This window comes from Bubalus bubalis, chromosome 2 (genome assembly GCF_019923935.1).
Source record: "Bubalus bubalis isolate 160015118507 breed Murrah chromosome 2, NDDB_SH_1, whole genome shotgun sequence".
NCBI lineage: Eukaryota > Metazoa > Chordata > Mammalia > Artiodactyla > Bovidae > Bubalus > Bubalus bubalis.
Window position 1 is genome coordinate 2,752,078 of NC_059158.1, and position 16,171 is coordinate 2,768,248.

Genomic DNA, 16,171 nt, shown 5'->3' on the forward strand with positions numbered 1-16,171 from the left:
CCATGCACCAGTGCACAGGCATGCCCCCGGGGCCCTGCAGCCAGAGGCCTAGCCCCCGTGAGCAGCAAGGCAGCTTCAGCCTCAGGGCCAGCCTCACCCAGCAGCAGGCAGACGCCAGCCCTGGGCCCCCACAGCCCTGCAGACTCGCCAGCAGGCCGGCACCTGTCCTGGGACCAGCTGGGCCCCGAGTTCTGCCCGCTCGCAAATGAAAACAATAAACACAATGATCTGAAAATCTATACAACGCAGCAGGAACAGCTCTGGGAAGTGTATAGCAATACAAGGAAACAGGAACTTCAGGAACAGGAAAAATCCCAACCCAGCCTTACACCTACAAGAACTAGAAAACAGAACCCTAAGGAAAGAGAGAAAGATCAGAGCAAAACAAAAAAAAAAAAAACAGAAAAGATCAACGCAACTACGCTAGTTCTTCAAAAAGATAAATGAGATTCATAAACCTTTAACCAGACTCATTAAGGGAAAAAAAGCCCAAATCAATAAAACCACAAAATGAAAAAGAAAAAGAACTGACACTCTAGATAAACTAGAGATAAGACTACAAACTGTATCAATTCAGTTCAGTCACTCAGTCGTGTCTGACTCTGCGACCCCATGAATCACAGCACGCCAGGCCTCCCTGTCCACCAACTCCCGGAGTTCACTCAGATGAACAACCTGGAAGACATTGATAACTTCCAACGTATGAACTTCTAAGACTGAAGGGAAGAACTTCCAAACCTCCAGGAAAAAAGAATAACTATGAGGAGACCAATTAACAGTAAGGAAATTTAATACATTTTTGGCCATGCTGTGTGGTGTGTGGGATCTGAGTTCCCCAACCAGGGGTCGAACTTGTGCACCTGCATGGGAAACATGGAGTCTTAACCATGGGACCACCAGGGAAGCCCCATGAGAGTAAATTCTTAAAAGTCTCCCAAATAAAGGTCCAGGCTCAAATGGGTTCACAGGTAAATTCGCCCAAACATTTAAAGAACAGTTAACATCTGTCCTCGAACTATTCCCCAAAAATTGCAGAAGGAACACTTTCGAACTTATGAGTCCAATATCACCCTGATACCAAAACCAAAGATAGCACAAGAAAGAAAATTATAGGCCAGTATCACTGATTAACATAGATGCAAAAACCCTAAATAAAATACTGCCAAACCGAGTCCAGTAGTACACTAAAAGAATAATACACCGTGATCAAATGGGATTTATCTCAGGGATGCAAGCATTTTTCAATATCCGCAGATCAGTATTAAGCGGCATATTAACAAACTGAAGAATACAAACTATGATCATCTCAAAAGGAGTAGAGAAAGCAGCTGACAAAATTGAACATCCACTCCATGATAAAAACTCCAGAAAGTGGTTATAGAGGGAACATACCTCAACATAATAAAGGCCATAGGTGACAAGCCCGTAGTTAACATCACACTTGGTTAAAAAGCTTTAAGCTTTTCTCTAATATCAGGAAGAAGAAAAGGATGCCTACTCATCACTAGTATTCAACACAGTATTGGAAGTCCTTGACAGATGAGGAGCTTTATGGGGACCTAATTAAAAGCTTCTGCACAACAAAGAAAACCACTGCCAAAAAAGACAACCCAAAGGAGTGGGAGAAATTATTTGCAAACGTTATGATCAGTAAAGGGTTAATACCTAAACTATATAGAAAGTTCATACAACTCAATATCAAAAATACAAACAACCAGGTTTTGTTTTTTTTTTTTAAGTGGGCAGAAGACCTGAATAGACACTTAACCAAAGACGGCACAGAGATGCTGTTAATCAGAAAAGGCAAATAAAAACCACAATGAGATCAATTCACACCTGTCAGAATGTGCCTCACTGGGACTTCCCTTGTGGTCCAGTGGCTAAGGCTCTCTGCTCCCAATGCAGGGGGCGTGGGTTCGATCCCTGGTCGGGGAACTAGATTCCCACATGCCACAGCTAAGAGTTCACGTGCCACACCTAAAGGTCCCGTGTGCTGCAAGCAAGGCCTTGAGCAGCACCAGGTAATAAATTTTTTTTTTTTTAAAGGCATCATCAAAAAGACCGCAAACAAATGTTGGTGAGGATGTGGAGAAAGGGAACCCTCCTGCACTGTTAGTCGGAATGCAGATTGGTGCAGCTGGTGCCTAGCGAAGTACAGAGGTTTCAAAAACTAAAAACTACCATATGATCCAACAATTCTACTCCTCAGCATATATCCAGAGAAAATGAAAACACCAGCTGGAAAAGATACATGAAACCCAGTGTTGATAGCAGGATTGTTTATAATAGCCAAGAAATGAAAGCAACCTGAGTGTGCATCAGCAGACGAGCGGAAGACAAGGATGTGGCGTCAACATACGATGCTACTCAGTCTGAAAAAGAATGGGATTTTGCCGTTTGCAACAACTTGGAAGAAATTATGCTTAGTGAAATGAGACGGAAAGACAAATGCTATAGGGTTTCACTTATATGTGGAACCTAAAAGACAAATAAATAAACAGAATAAAAAGAAACAAACACAGATACAGAACAAATTCGTAGTTACCAGTAGGGAGAGGGAGGTGGGGAGGGGCAAGATAGGGGTAGGGGATGAGATGTGTGTTAAATTTATGAGCTACAAGGCTATATTGGTTTCCCATGAGGCACAGTGGTAAAGAATCTGCCTGCCAATTCCGGAGACGCAAGAGGCGCAGGTTTGAACCCTGGGTCAGGAAGATCCCTGGAGAAGGAAATGACAACCCACTCCAGTATTCTTGCCTGGGAAGTCCCATGGACAGAGGAGCCTGGCAGGCTGCAGTCCATGGGGCTGCAGAGAGTCAGACATGACTTGAGTGCACAGACACACACACACACAAGGACACACTGTACCGTGCAGGGAATACAGCCGACAGTTTGTAATAACGATAAGTGAAGTATAACCTTTAAAATTTGTGAATCACTATGTTGTACACTGGAAACATAAAATTGTAATTCAACTATACCTCAATTTAAAAAAATATCACCCTTCTATGACCTGCCTTCTGAGAAACCTGTATGCAGGTCAGGAAGCAACAGTTAGAACTGGGCATGGAACAACAGACTGGTTCCAAATAGGAAAATGAGTACGTCAAGGCTGTATATTGTCACCCTGCTTATTTAACTTCTGTGCAGAGTACATCATGAGAAACGCTGGGCTGGAGGAAACACAAGCTAGAATCAAGATTGCCGGGAGAAATATCAATAACCTCAGATATGCAGATGACACCACCCTTATGACAGAAAGTGAAGAGGAACTAAAAAGCCTCTTGATGAAAGTGAAAGAGGAGAGTGAAAAAGTTGGCTTAAAGCTCAACATTCAGAAAACAAAGATCATGGCATCCAGTCCTATCACTTCATGGCAAATAGATGGGGAAACAGTGGGTGACTTTATTTTTCTGGGCTCCAAAATCACTGCAGATGGTGACTGCAGCCATGAAATTAAAAGATGCTTCCTCCTTGGAAGGAAAGTTATGACCAACCTAGATAGCATATTCAAAAGCAGAGACATTACTTTGCCAACAAAGGTCCGTCTAGTCAAGGCTATGGTTTTTCCAGTGGTCATGTATGGATGTGAGAGTTGGACTATAAAGAAAGCTGAGTGCCGAAGAATTGATGCTTTTGAACTGTGGTGTTGGAGAAGACTCTTGAGAGTCCCTTGGACTGCAAGGAGATCCAACCAGTCCATCCTAAAGGAGATCAGTCCTGAATATTCATTGGAAGGACTGATGGTGAAACTGAAACTCCAATACTTTGGCCACCTGATATGAAGAGCTGACTCATTTGAAAGACCCTGATTCTGGGAAAGATTGAGGGCGGGAGGAGAAGGGGATGACAGGATGCAATGGCATCACCGACTCAACACATGAGTCTGAGTGAACTCCAGGAGTTGGTGATGGACAGGGAAGCCTGGCATGTTGCAGTCCGTGGGGTCGCAAAGAGTCGGACACGACTGAGTGAACTGAACTGAATTAAATAAAAACAGCTTCACTGCTTAGCAACAGGGGAAGGACTGACAACATTTCAAGAAATTCCTCTCCACCCTCCAGGGAACATTATGATGGCATCTCCGAAGATGCAGACAAACGACAAACATCTGCTTGGTGAAAATGATATTGGATGATGTCAACATTGGTTTAAAAGGTACTTTTTGGTGGGAATGAAATCCTAAAGTTTTCTGAGTTAAAAGTAGATTTAATGAGGCCTTCCCTGGTGGTCCAGTGGTTAAGAATCCATCTTGCAAGACAAGGGATACTGTGCGACCCCTGGTCGGGGAAGTTCCCACAGGCCCTGGAGCAACTGAGCCTGTGCAGCACAACTACTGAGCCTGTGCTCCGGAGGCCACGCGCTGCAGCTGCTGAAGCCCGGGCCCTAGAGCCTGCGCTCCACAAGAGAAGCCACCGCAGTGAGAGGCCATCGGGCCATGGTGAGGAACAGCCCTCGCTCGCTGCAGCTGGAGAAAGTCCACGTGCAAAGATCTACCACAGCCAAACAGTAAATCAATCTTAAAAAAAAAAAGTTGACTTTATGGTCTTAGAGCCATGTTTGTGTCCTTGGGTGACGGATTTTTTATTTAATAAGTGCCTCTACTAAACAGAGGTTAAGGTCTAACAAGTTTTAACATTCCTATTTTCCTAAATTTTATGTTGTATTCTAAAACTGAACTTAGAAGAACTGAAGTCATACAAACTGTATTTTTCAACCACAATGGAATGAAATTCGATATCAATAACAAATTTAGAAAAATGCATGGACATTAAAGATCAAATTCCTACACAAAGAAAAAACTTTTACAAGAGAAAGTAGAAAATGTTTAGAGATAAATAAAAATGAAAACTATATAATAACTAAACACCTGTGTTAAAAAGTGGAAAAGTAAATAGACAAGCCAATAACATCCACCTTAAGAAATAACATCCCACCTTAAGAAATAACATCCCACCTTAAGAAACAGGAAAAAAGAAATGCGAACTAAGCCCAAAGCAAGCAGAAGGAAGGAAATAAAGATGAGACCAAAAATAAGTCAAATGGAGAATATTAAAACCGCAGAGAAAAATCAAGGAAACCGAATGTTAGTTTTTTGAAAAAATTAGACTGATTAAGGAAAAAGAACGCTCAATTACTAATATTAGGAGTGAGACTGGAGACAGCACGACCAGACCTACAGAAATAAAAAGAGCTGTGAGGGGGTCCTGTGAGCAACTGTATGTCAACGAATTAGATAAGAAACATGAGATGAGCTAATTCCGGGAAAGAAACCAGTGAAACGACTCAAGAAATAGACATGCTGAGCACACCCATAGAGAGCGAGCGAGTCAGTAATCGAAAATCTCACAAAGAAACGTCCAGGGCCCCTGGCTTCACTCATGAAATTCTATCAAATCAGTGCCTTCATAGAAATAGATGGAGTGCTTTCTAACATTCTGTGTGGTCTGTATTTCCCTAATACCAAAAACACACAGATACCACAGCAAAAGGAAACTATAGATCAATATTCCTTATTAATATAAGCATAAAAATTCTCTACAAAATAATCTGGCACCATATAAAAATTTTACACCATGACCAAGTGGGATTTATGCTATGAATGCAAGGTTAGTTCAAAGTTAGTTCCTAGATGGCTTTGCTAACCAAAACAGTGAACGTACTATGCAATATTACACTGTGTATAATACAATGTAACACACAATATTGGTAAAATAAGGATAGAAGCCTGTGAGCATCTCAGATGGAGACACCGCACTTGAAAAACCTAACAGCCATTGTAACGGAAACACCCAACAGATGGGATAGAAGGGGTTCCTTCAGCTTGATGAAGGTCATCTCTGGAAACCCCACAGCTGACATCAGACTGAGCAGTGTGAAAGCTTTCACCCTGAAATTAGGGACAAGAGAAAGATGCTTGTTCTTACCACATCCATTCAACATTGTATTAAAAGTTCTAACCAGGACAATTAAACATAAGGAAAAATAAAGTATTACTCAGCTAGAAAAAAATAATGAAATCTCGCCACTTGTGACAACATGGATAAACCCCAAGGGCACTGCGCTATGTTGGAGAAGGACAAACGCCCTGTGGTCTCCCTAGCACGTGAGATTCAAAAGAAAGCCACGAAGCTCATGGACACAGACCGGTGGTTTCCAGAAGGTGGGGGGCTGGGAGGAGTGGTCGAAACGGATGAAAGGGGGTCGAGAAGTATAAGCTTCCAGTTACAGAATGAGTATGTCATGGGAATGAGGTGTACAGCAGGGCAAATACAGTTAATACAGTGTCGTATGTTTGAAAGTTGCCAAGAGAGTAGAGAAGGTTGCAAGATACAAAATGAAGACACAAAAATCACTTGCATTTCTATACATTAGCAATAAACAGTCTGAAGATGAGATTAAGAAAGCAATTCCATTTATAATAGAATCAAAAAGAATAAAATTACTAGGAATAAATTAGCCAAAGAACTGCAAGACGTGTGCACTGGAAACAGAACACTGCTGTAAGAAATTAAAGGCACCTAAATAAATTAAAAGACATTCATAGGGAGTGGAAGACCTCATATTGTTAAACTGGCAAAACTAAATTCATCTACAAATTCAATGAAATCCCTTTCAAAATTCCAACTGCTTTTTTTTTTTTTTTTTTTTTTTTTTGTGGAAATAGATAAGCCAGTCCTAAAATTGATATGAAAATGCAGCGGATCCAAGTTAGGCAGTTCAATCTTGAAAGTGGAGACAAAGTTGGAAGGCTCACACTTTGCAGTTTCAAAGCTTACTGCAGGGCTACTGCGATCAAGACGAGGCTCTCGGATCCCGCTCCCGGGGCTGCCTGCAGCGGGCTGTATGCGCGGGAGAGGCTGCGCCAGTGATAGTGAGTCAGGACGGTAGACTGTGTGTCTATGCATTTGTCTGCTGTAAATTTTTATATATATCAAACTTACTGCAAGTGTACAGCTCATTTCTGTTGTAAAACATCATTAAACCATTTTCCAAGTGTAAAGAGAAAATGGTTGTGTCATACTGGCATAAAGACATATGGATCAATGGAACCAAACAGAGAATACAGAAATAGACCTACATCTATAATCCATTGATTGTCAACAAGGACGCCAAGATCATTCAATGGGGAAAGAAGGCTTTTTACCAAATGATTCTGGGACAACTGGGTATTGCATGCAAAGGCATCAAGTTGGACTCACCAAAAACAAAACCCAACATGGATCAAAAGAAAAGAACTAGACTGAAGCCCCACAAATATAAAACTTTCAGAGGAGACATAACTCACGATCCCGAACGAGGCGGTGATTTTGTAAGATACGACACTAAAAGCACAAGCAAAGGAAACGCAGATTGGGCTTCATACGAAAGCGTAAGCCTGGTGTTGTAAAGAACACGACCAAGGAAGAGGGAACGACAGCTTGCAGAATGCAGAAAGCGTTCACAATATATATATGTGATGAGGGTCTAGTCCCAGAATATATAAAAAACGCTTACAATTCAACAGCAAAAAGACAATGTCATTTAAAAACAGACAAAGGATCTGAACAGACATTCTCCCACAATATACAGACGGTCAGTAAGTGCATGAGAAGATCCTCAATAGGCCATTCATCACTGTTGTTCAGTCGCTAAGCCGTGTCTCCTTTGCGACTCCAGGGACTGTAGGCCCACAGCTCCTCTGTCTGTGGGGTTTCCCAGTCAAGAACGCTGGAGTGGGTTGCCATTTCCTCCTCCAAGGGGATCTTCCCAACCCAGAAACTGAACCTGTATCTCCTGCACTGACAGGCGGATCCTTTACCACTGAGCCACCAGGAAAGCCCCCATTCATTGTTAGGGAAGTGCAATCAAATCCACAATGACACACACTTCACAACACTAGAATGGCTATAAGGGGAAAAAATGGAAGATAACAAACGTTGATGAAAATGTAGAAAAACTGGGAACCTATATTGCTAGTAGGGATATAAGCTGGTGCACCCACTGTGGGAAACAGCCCAGCAGTTTCACAAAATGTTAAACACAGAGCCACTGCATGATTCCGCGATCCCATCCCTAATTACATACCCGGGAGAACGGAAAACAAGCACTCACGTGTTTGTGCACAAACATTCACGTTGCTGTTCGTGGTGGTCAAAAATCGTAGAAACAACTCGTATGTCCATCAGCAGATGAGTGGATACACAAAGCACGGTGTATCCAAGTCCTGGGATGTTATTTGGGAATAAAAGGAAGGGAGGACTGATACATTAGCCGCCAAAACATTACGCCTAGTGGAAGCAGCAGGCACAGAAGGCCACATGTTAGTATGACTCCATTCAGATGCGAGGCCAGGATAGACAAGGCCATAGAGACATAAAGGAGACTAGCAGTTGCCAGGGACTGGGGTGGGTGGGGTGGGGCAGAGAGGAGCAATGCTAGCAAGTATATGGTTTTATTTGGGGGAAATGACAATGTTCCAAAATTAGTGACTTTTGCACAACCTTGTTGAATATACTAAAAACCACTGAATATTATGCTTTAAAATGCTTTAATTTATGGTATTTGGATTATCTCCCCATTTTTTTTAAATGTACATATCTTCAAAATAGGGAAAAGTGATAAGATGTTTAATTGATCCAAAGGAAGGAATGAAAATGGCAGTAATAAACATACTTGATGTGGCTTTTATTTCAAGGTAGTAATGAATGTATTATGTGAAGGTAGACGAAAGGGCTGTGTGAAGAAGTCTAGATGTCTGTTCACGCTCTTTACAAATAAGATCTAAAACTGCAAAGTCGGCAGTAGCGAGGTAGAAAATGTGTCCTGTGTAAATACTAACTGCACCCCCTCCCCCAAAATACAAGACAAAAAGCAAAACTGGTAGCTGAATGAACATCAAACTATTTGTTAAAATAAAAAGCACGTTAGAAAAAGTGTTTCTTCATAATGAAGTCTAGTTGCCTCTAGACTCAGTAGACTTAGAGTTTTACTAAAAGATGAAGGTTCCAAATGTGTGTACTGCCTTACCTATCCTCAGTATATAAAGGAAAAATTGGTGTGGCCACTACAGAAAGGAGACAAGTGCAACTCCATTACGGGGGATTTTGGCCCAAGTCTGCAGTTGATAGACTCTGACCTTCTTGGGTCATCAGTGGAAGTGGGATATTCAGTCATGTTAACTGGTTTTGTGTTTTATTTTTACCAGTTTCCAAGTGTGAGTGTAGAAACTCCTAAACCCTGATGCTGGGAAAGATTGAGGGCGGGAAGAGAAGGGGACGACAGAGGATGAGATGGCTGGATGGCATCACTGACTCAATGGACATGGGTTTGGGTGGACTCTGAGAGTTGGTGATGGACAGGGAGGTCTGGTGTGCTGCGGTTCATGGGGTCGCAAAGAGTCGGACATGACTGAGGGACTGAACTGAACTGAACTTTCCTCCCAAGGACCCTACCTTGCACTCTCCAGTAATCCCCTCCCCTCTCATGGGGACCCAACCAGCAACTTTTTAAACAAACAGAAAATGGCAGAAGTGACAGATTGTCATTTCTGAGATCAGACTGTGAGACACCTGCTCTTCCTGCCTCTGAAGCTCTGGGGCCCTGAAGCCCACCAGCCAAGGAATGGGGGTCGTTTCCACCACAGCCAGCGAGGACCCGAGGCCCACAGGTGAGCAGAGCCCCCGGGAGCCAGCTTGGATGAACCCCCTCCCCAGCTGAGTGGTGAGGAGACCAAGCCGGTGAGAGACCCCTGGCCAGAGGACCCAGATCAGCAGGACTGACGTGTGTCCTGGCAACTATGAGATCATACACTTTGGTGGTTGATAAACCCCCCAGAAGATCAGCCTCACAGCTCACTCTGGTCCTTGACAGATCTACCCCTACACATACAGACGACAGATGACAGACAACAACGTGGGCTCTCAGCCGAAGCTTTCATGTTAACGTTCTGTTTATTCTCTGCATTTAAGCATCATCTTATGAAGGGACTGGGTACATAGATGGTTTTATACCTACACAATGGACTGCAGGGCAACTCATAATGTTGGGAAAACTCAATTTTTCAGGTAAGAAAACAGACTTAGAGAGGTTACATGTTTTCTCCAAGGTCACCTCCTTATAAGTGTTGGAACGGGTGTTTGACAGCAACCAAACCACACCGTGATGGTAGAAAGTGAAGAGGAACTGAAGAGCCTCTTGATGAGGTGAAAGAGGAGAGTGAAAAGGCTGGCTTAAAACTCAACATTCAGAAAACTAAGACCAGGGCATCTGGTCCCATTACTTCATGGTAAATAGATGGGGGAAAAGTGGAAACTGACAGATTTTACTTTCTTGGGCTCCAAAATCACTGCAGATAGTGACTGCCACCATGAAATTAAAAGACACTTGCTTCTTGGAAGAAAAGCTATGACAAACCTAGACAGTGTATTAAAACACAGAGACATCACTCTGTCCATGTAGTCAAAGCTATAGTTTTTCCAGTAGTCACATGCAGATGTGAGAGTTGGACCATTAAGAAGGCTGAGTGCTGAAGAATTGATGCTTTTGAATTGTGGTGCTGGAGAAGACTCTTGAGAGTCCCTTGGACTGCAAGAAGATCAAACCTGTCAATACTAAAGGAGATCAACCCTGAACCCCTGGACCCTGAATTGGAAGGACTAATACTTCCAATACTTTGAAGCTCCAATACCTGATGCAAAGAGTCAACTCATTGGAAAAGACCCTGATGCTGGGAAAGATTGAGGGCAGGAGGAGACGGTGACGACAGAGGATGACATGGCATCACCGACTCAATGGACATAAATCTGAGCAAACTCTGGGAGATACTGCAAGACAGGGAAGCCTGGTGTGCTGCAGTCCTTGGGGTCGCAAAGAGTCGGACACAACTTCGTGACTGAACAACAACAAATCACACCCAGGATCAGGGACCTGCCCCTCATTGTCCCCAGAGCCCTGCAGACCCCAGGGTCCAGGTGCATGTAACCAGAGAAGGGAAGGAGCAAGGAGCACCTGGATTTTCACATCCTCCGCAAACGAGCAGCTGAGAACTAACTTGATTTTATCTGGAAGCAGATGCGAGTGTGACACTGATCGCCTCTGGGCTTTTGGAAGCGTTTGTGTACTTGCAACGTGCGCCATCATGGGTACCCTTGCTCTCCACACTTCAACTGTCGTGCTGGAGTCAGTGAAGTCAATGTTTAGATCTTTTGTTATATAAACTCTTGCTACTCATGACCTTAAATTTAGGAGTCAAACGCGTCTGGAATACGTACCATTCCTCCTGACTCCCTTTATCTAAATCAGGAACCAGCAAGAGGTGGGTGGTGAGGGAGAGTTACAGATGCCCACAAAATACAGTTTTGTATTTGGTAGTTTTGGTTTGGCTAACACTATTTCTAGTAGGTACGAGGATCTCAACACTGGCGTAAGTGGTTTTAACTTTACGAGAATGTTTATGTAACTTTTTATAAAACACACGGGTTGGTAGAATGCTCCTTTTGTCCCCACGTCAAGAAGCATCAGCCAGGTTGCCAAAGGGGCCCAGCCTGAGTATTCAGAGACCGATGCCCCAGGACTTTTCTGGTGGTCCAGTGGCTAAGATCCACGTTCCCCAACGCAGAGGGCCCAGGTTCGATCCCCGGTCAGAGAACTAGATCCTACATGTCACAGTGGAAGTAGAAGATCCTGCCTGCCACAGCTAGGACCCGGCTCAAACAAATAAAAGTTAGAAACCGATGACCTCCGAGACGTGAGTACCAGCCTTGATCCCACTCAGGGCTCCGGTGCGACCTTCCTCAGCGCAGCCTCGGGTTTGCTGGGCTGGACCCTTTCATGTTAAGGCGGAAGCCACTCACGTACTGCAGTTTAGTTTTAGTATATGAGCCGCCGAAGCGAGTGCTGTACTGCATTTCAGATTTCCACCTGAAGCAGACAGTTCCCATCTCAGGCCCTGGGTGCCCTGGGCTGCACCACTGGGTGTCTGGGGGTTGGGTGGGGTCCCTTCTAGCATCTTCCTTGGGGCCTCAGCACTCCCCTTCCTCTTGCTCTGGAGCAGCTGCTCAGACAGTTGAGGGTTGCGCTGAGAGGATTTGGTCCTGGCGCGGGGAGCTGCCTGCCAGTCTGATCCTTTGCCAAAGACCCAAGCGGGCTGCCTCATGGCACCAGGCACCGGAAGACGATCTTCCCATGGACCGGGAGGATGGTTTCGGAATGATTCAAGTGCGTTACATGTACTGTGGACTTTATTATTATCGCATCAGCTTCACCTCAGATCATCAGGCGCTGGACCCCAGAGGTGGGGGACCCCTGTGTTAATCAACAGCAAGGTTGAGAGAACAGCTTAAATAGACCAGGCCACCTCAGGGCTCCTGGAGGGAATGTGAACCCTCTCCTGCAGCAGGTCGCTCATCAGTGACCCCCTAAAACACCTCTGCTAGACCCACACCGCTTCTGAGACCTGCGTGGTCTGGGTAAAATGAAGAAAATCAGCTGGGTTTACGCTTTGCTGCAAAGGTCTGTTAGTAGCATTCTGGGAGTTGTGACGGTTACCTCTGATTTCTTTGCCTCTAGAAAGCTTTAGTACTTTGGAGCCTTACAGCCTCCGGGAGGGAGACGCTATCAGACAGACGCAGTCTGGGGAGGGGCCGCAGGGGAGGGGCCGCGCCCGCGGTTCCTGCCCACACAGGGTGCGGCTGTCGCGGCAGCAGCCCTCAGCTGCGCGGGACTCCGGCATGCTTTGTTCCCGTAGGGTTTTCACATTCAGCCCACACCTCTCAACCCCCAGTTTTCTGGGGGAGGAGGCAGGAAGACCACCCCAGGGCCTGTGAGGAGGACAGGGATGTGGTCATGGGCCCTGCAGACGGTAGAGACCAAGTGGCCGGCTCCAGCGACCGCGTGTGTGGCAGTCGGGAAGAGGCAGACGTGGACTGCGCCTTTCGTTCCCGGACACGCAGCAGGCCCCTCCCGGGAATCCCGACACGGCGGTGGGTCAGCCGCCACACTGAAGCCCAGGACACTTCCAAGAACCATGGCTCTTGGACGTGACCAGTTTGCAGAGAGAAGCCTGCACCCAAGGGATCACAGTGTGACCTGAACCACTTCACGCAAACCACATGCATACGCGCCGCGTGCTCGGAGGTTTCACAGCTTCAAGGGGCGATTGTCACACAATCAGCTCCACGTTACAAGCGTAGGACTTGCTCTGTCCTGACACGTGTACAGGGGCACAGCACCGGCATAGTCAAGGGCAAACGTCCCCATCGCCGCGAGCTCCCCTGAGCCTTCGTAACCGCCCCCGGCGCCCCGCCCCGCCCCGCCTCTCCCCAGGCGCCCACAGACTGGCTTTTTGTCACAGGTCAGCTGATTTGCAAGTACTCATCCTACCAGCTCTGGGCCCAGCAGGCAAACGCGTTCTTTCTTGCGTTCTTTCTTTCCGGAGGCTGGGCCTTTCATAGTGCGTTTAACATTCATAATTCCCAGAGAGCCGGAGAAACGGAGGAAAGGCAGGGGAAAGGCTGTCTGGGGCCACCTCCTCAGAGTCTCACCCTCACCCCAGTGCGGACTGCAGGACAGTCCGACCAGCCTCTGCCTGGTTGGCAGCGACCCTCACCTCCTTTCCCGGCCAGCTCTGGGGGACTCTGGACCCCCGGCTGCTTGGCCCCGGAACCTTCTCCCGCTTGCCTCACTCACCTGCTCCACAGCACGCCCCCCTCCTCCCTTGCCTCCTGGAACCCCCTCCTTGGGCTCTCTGCTGCACTTGCAGGGTTTTTCCTCCTCCTGCCAGGTTCGTTTTTGCCCACCGCCCAGCACCCTGACACATCAAGGTCTGCAGCAGAGAGAGGGTTTATTCAGGAAGCAGCGGAGCAGAGAGGCAAAACCCACCTCAAGCCTGCCTCCCGGGAGGCGAGGGGCTGGAGTGTTCCTGGGATGAAGAATCAAGGAGAGGGTTGGTCAAGGCTCATGGAGTGAAGGGAAAGGTGATCGGAAAAGGTGCGAACCCATCTCTGCGCAGGCGCAGCTAAGGCTCAGAAGGGTGGAGAGCGGGCGCTCCCACAGGCCCAGGTGAGGCCTGGTGGTCCCTTCCAGTCTCAACCAGCTCAGCTCCAACGACACACAGGTGACTCCAAGACCCTGGAAAACACCTCAGGGCAACAGCTTGTTGAGGCTACGCGCCGCGTGGATGCGTGAAAGCCTTGCAGAGACCTTGATTAGCCCTGGCAGGTGGCATGGATTTAACTCATCTCCCGGGGTTTCCCTCCTTTCCTATCCACGCAGCCCTGGAGCCCCCGGTCTATGTAAACAGACTCCGCTGGATCCTCATCTGCTTACAGAACAGTGTGTTTGATGTGGCTCTGCCCCCAGGACATCACCTCTTCTCCACGGGAGCCCCCCACCTGTGGGATGCAGACAGGGCTAGTGTGCATGCCCACCTGGCCCCCCACGGCCAGACCTCTCCAGTGCAGGAAGGCTGTCTGGAAGTCATGCAGGCACGGACAATGTCCAGCATTTGCTCCATGTCCTGCTTTGGACAAATGATGATAAAGATAATGTCTGCCCACAAAATAGACAATAACACCTGTGAAAGACCTAGTTCATTTCTGACAAAAATAAGCATCGAAAAAGTGGGGCTTAGTTCAGTTGCTCAGTCATATCTGACACTTTCAACCCCATGGATTGCAGCCCGTCAGGCTTCCCTGTCCATCACCAACTCCGAGAGTTTACTCAAACTCATGTCCATTGGTGATGCCTTCCAACCATCACATCCTCTGTCATGCCCTTCTCCTCCCGCCCTCAATCTTTCCCAGCATCAGGGTCTTTTTAAGTGAGTCAGCCCTTTGCATCAGGTGGCCAAAGTATTGGAGTTTCAGCTTCACCATCAGTCCTTCCAATGAATATTCAGGACTGATCTCCTTTAGGATGGACTGGTTGGATCTCCTTGCAGTCCAAGGGACTCTCAAGAGTCTTCTCCATCACCACAGTTCAAAAGCATCAATTCTTCGGCACTCAGCTTTCTTTATAGTCCAACTCTCACATCCATACATGACTACTGGAAAAACCATAGCTTTAATAGATGGACCTTTGTTGGCAAAGTAATGTCTCTGCTTTTTAATGTGCTATCTAGGTTAGTCATAGCTTTTCTTCCAAGCAGCAAGCGTCTTTTAATTTCATGGCTGCAGTAAAGTCTCTCACTGTTTCCATTGTTTCCCCATGTAATTGCCATGAAGTGATGGGACCAGATGCCATGATCTTAGTTTCCTGAATGTTGAGTTTTAAGCCAGCTTTTTCACTCTCTTCTTTCACTTTCATCAAGAGGCTCTTTAGTTCTTCTTCACTTTCTGCCATAAGGGTGGTGTCCTCTGGGCACATACAAATTTTTAAAACTTATCAGGACAGACAGGTAAGGATTTCTTCAGCAGAACACAAAAAAGAATAACCCAAAAGGAAAAGACCAATAAACATTTCTTTCTTCCCCCAGTTTTGTTGAGATATGACAGAGATATAACATCGTATACCCTTAGGGTACACACGCAACGATCTGATACAGTGAACGATCACGTTGTTACCATCCATCACCGCAGGTACAATCTTCTTTTTTTCTTGTGATGAGAATTTAGAAAATTTCTCTTGGGGCTTCCCTGGTGATCCAGTGGTTATGAATGCACCTTGCAATGCAGGGAAGGGGGTTCGATCCCTGGTCAGGGAACTAAGATTCCGCATGCCTTGGAGCAGCTAGGCCTGTGTGCTGGAACCAGAGTTGAAGCACTGCAACTAAAGATCCCGCCTGATGCGACGAAGATCCAGTGTGCCGCAACCAAGACCCGGGCCAGCCAAGTAAACAAACGTGAAAAATAATAATAGTTTGAAAAATCTCCTCTCTGAGCAGCTTTCCAATACAGCAACAGATGACAAGGTGGCCCACATTTTGTCATCTGTGAACTCAGAGGGGGAAGAGAGCACGCTCCTCACAGGACTGCATGGATGAAGGGAGACCCATCAGCCAGCCAGGTGCCCGGCACACAGGAGCTGCTCAGCACAGGACTTTGCAGCATGACTGTAACCATGACGACTAGATAGTGGTTCTCATCATGACCAGAGCACCTAGAATGTGATGGAGGCACCAAGACCAGCATGGGAATTCAGGGACCCCTTCCCACAGGAGATCTTAGAGGAAGAGCTTGAGAGGGTACAGCAG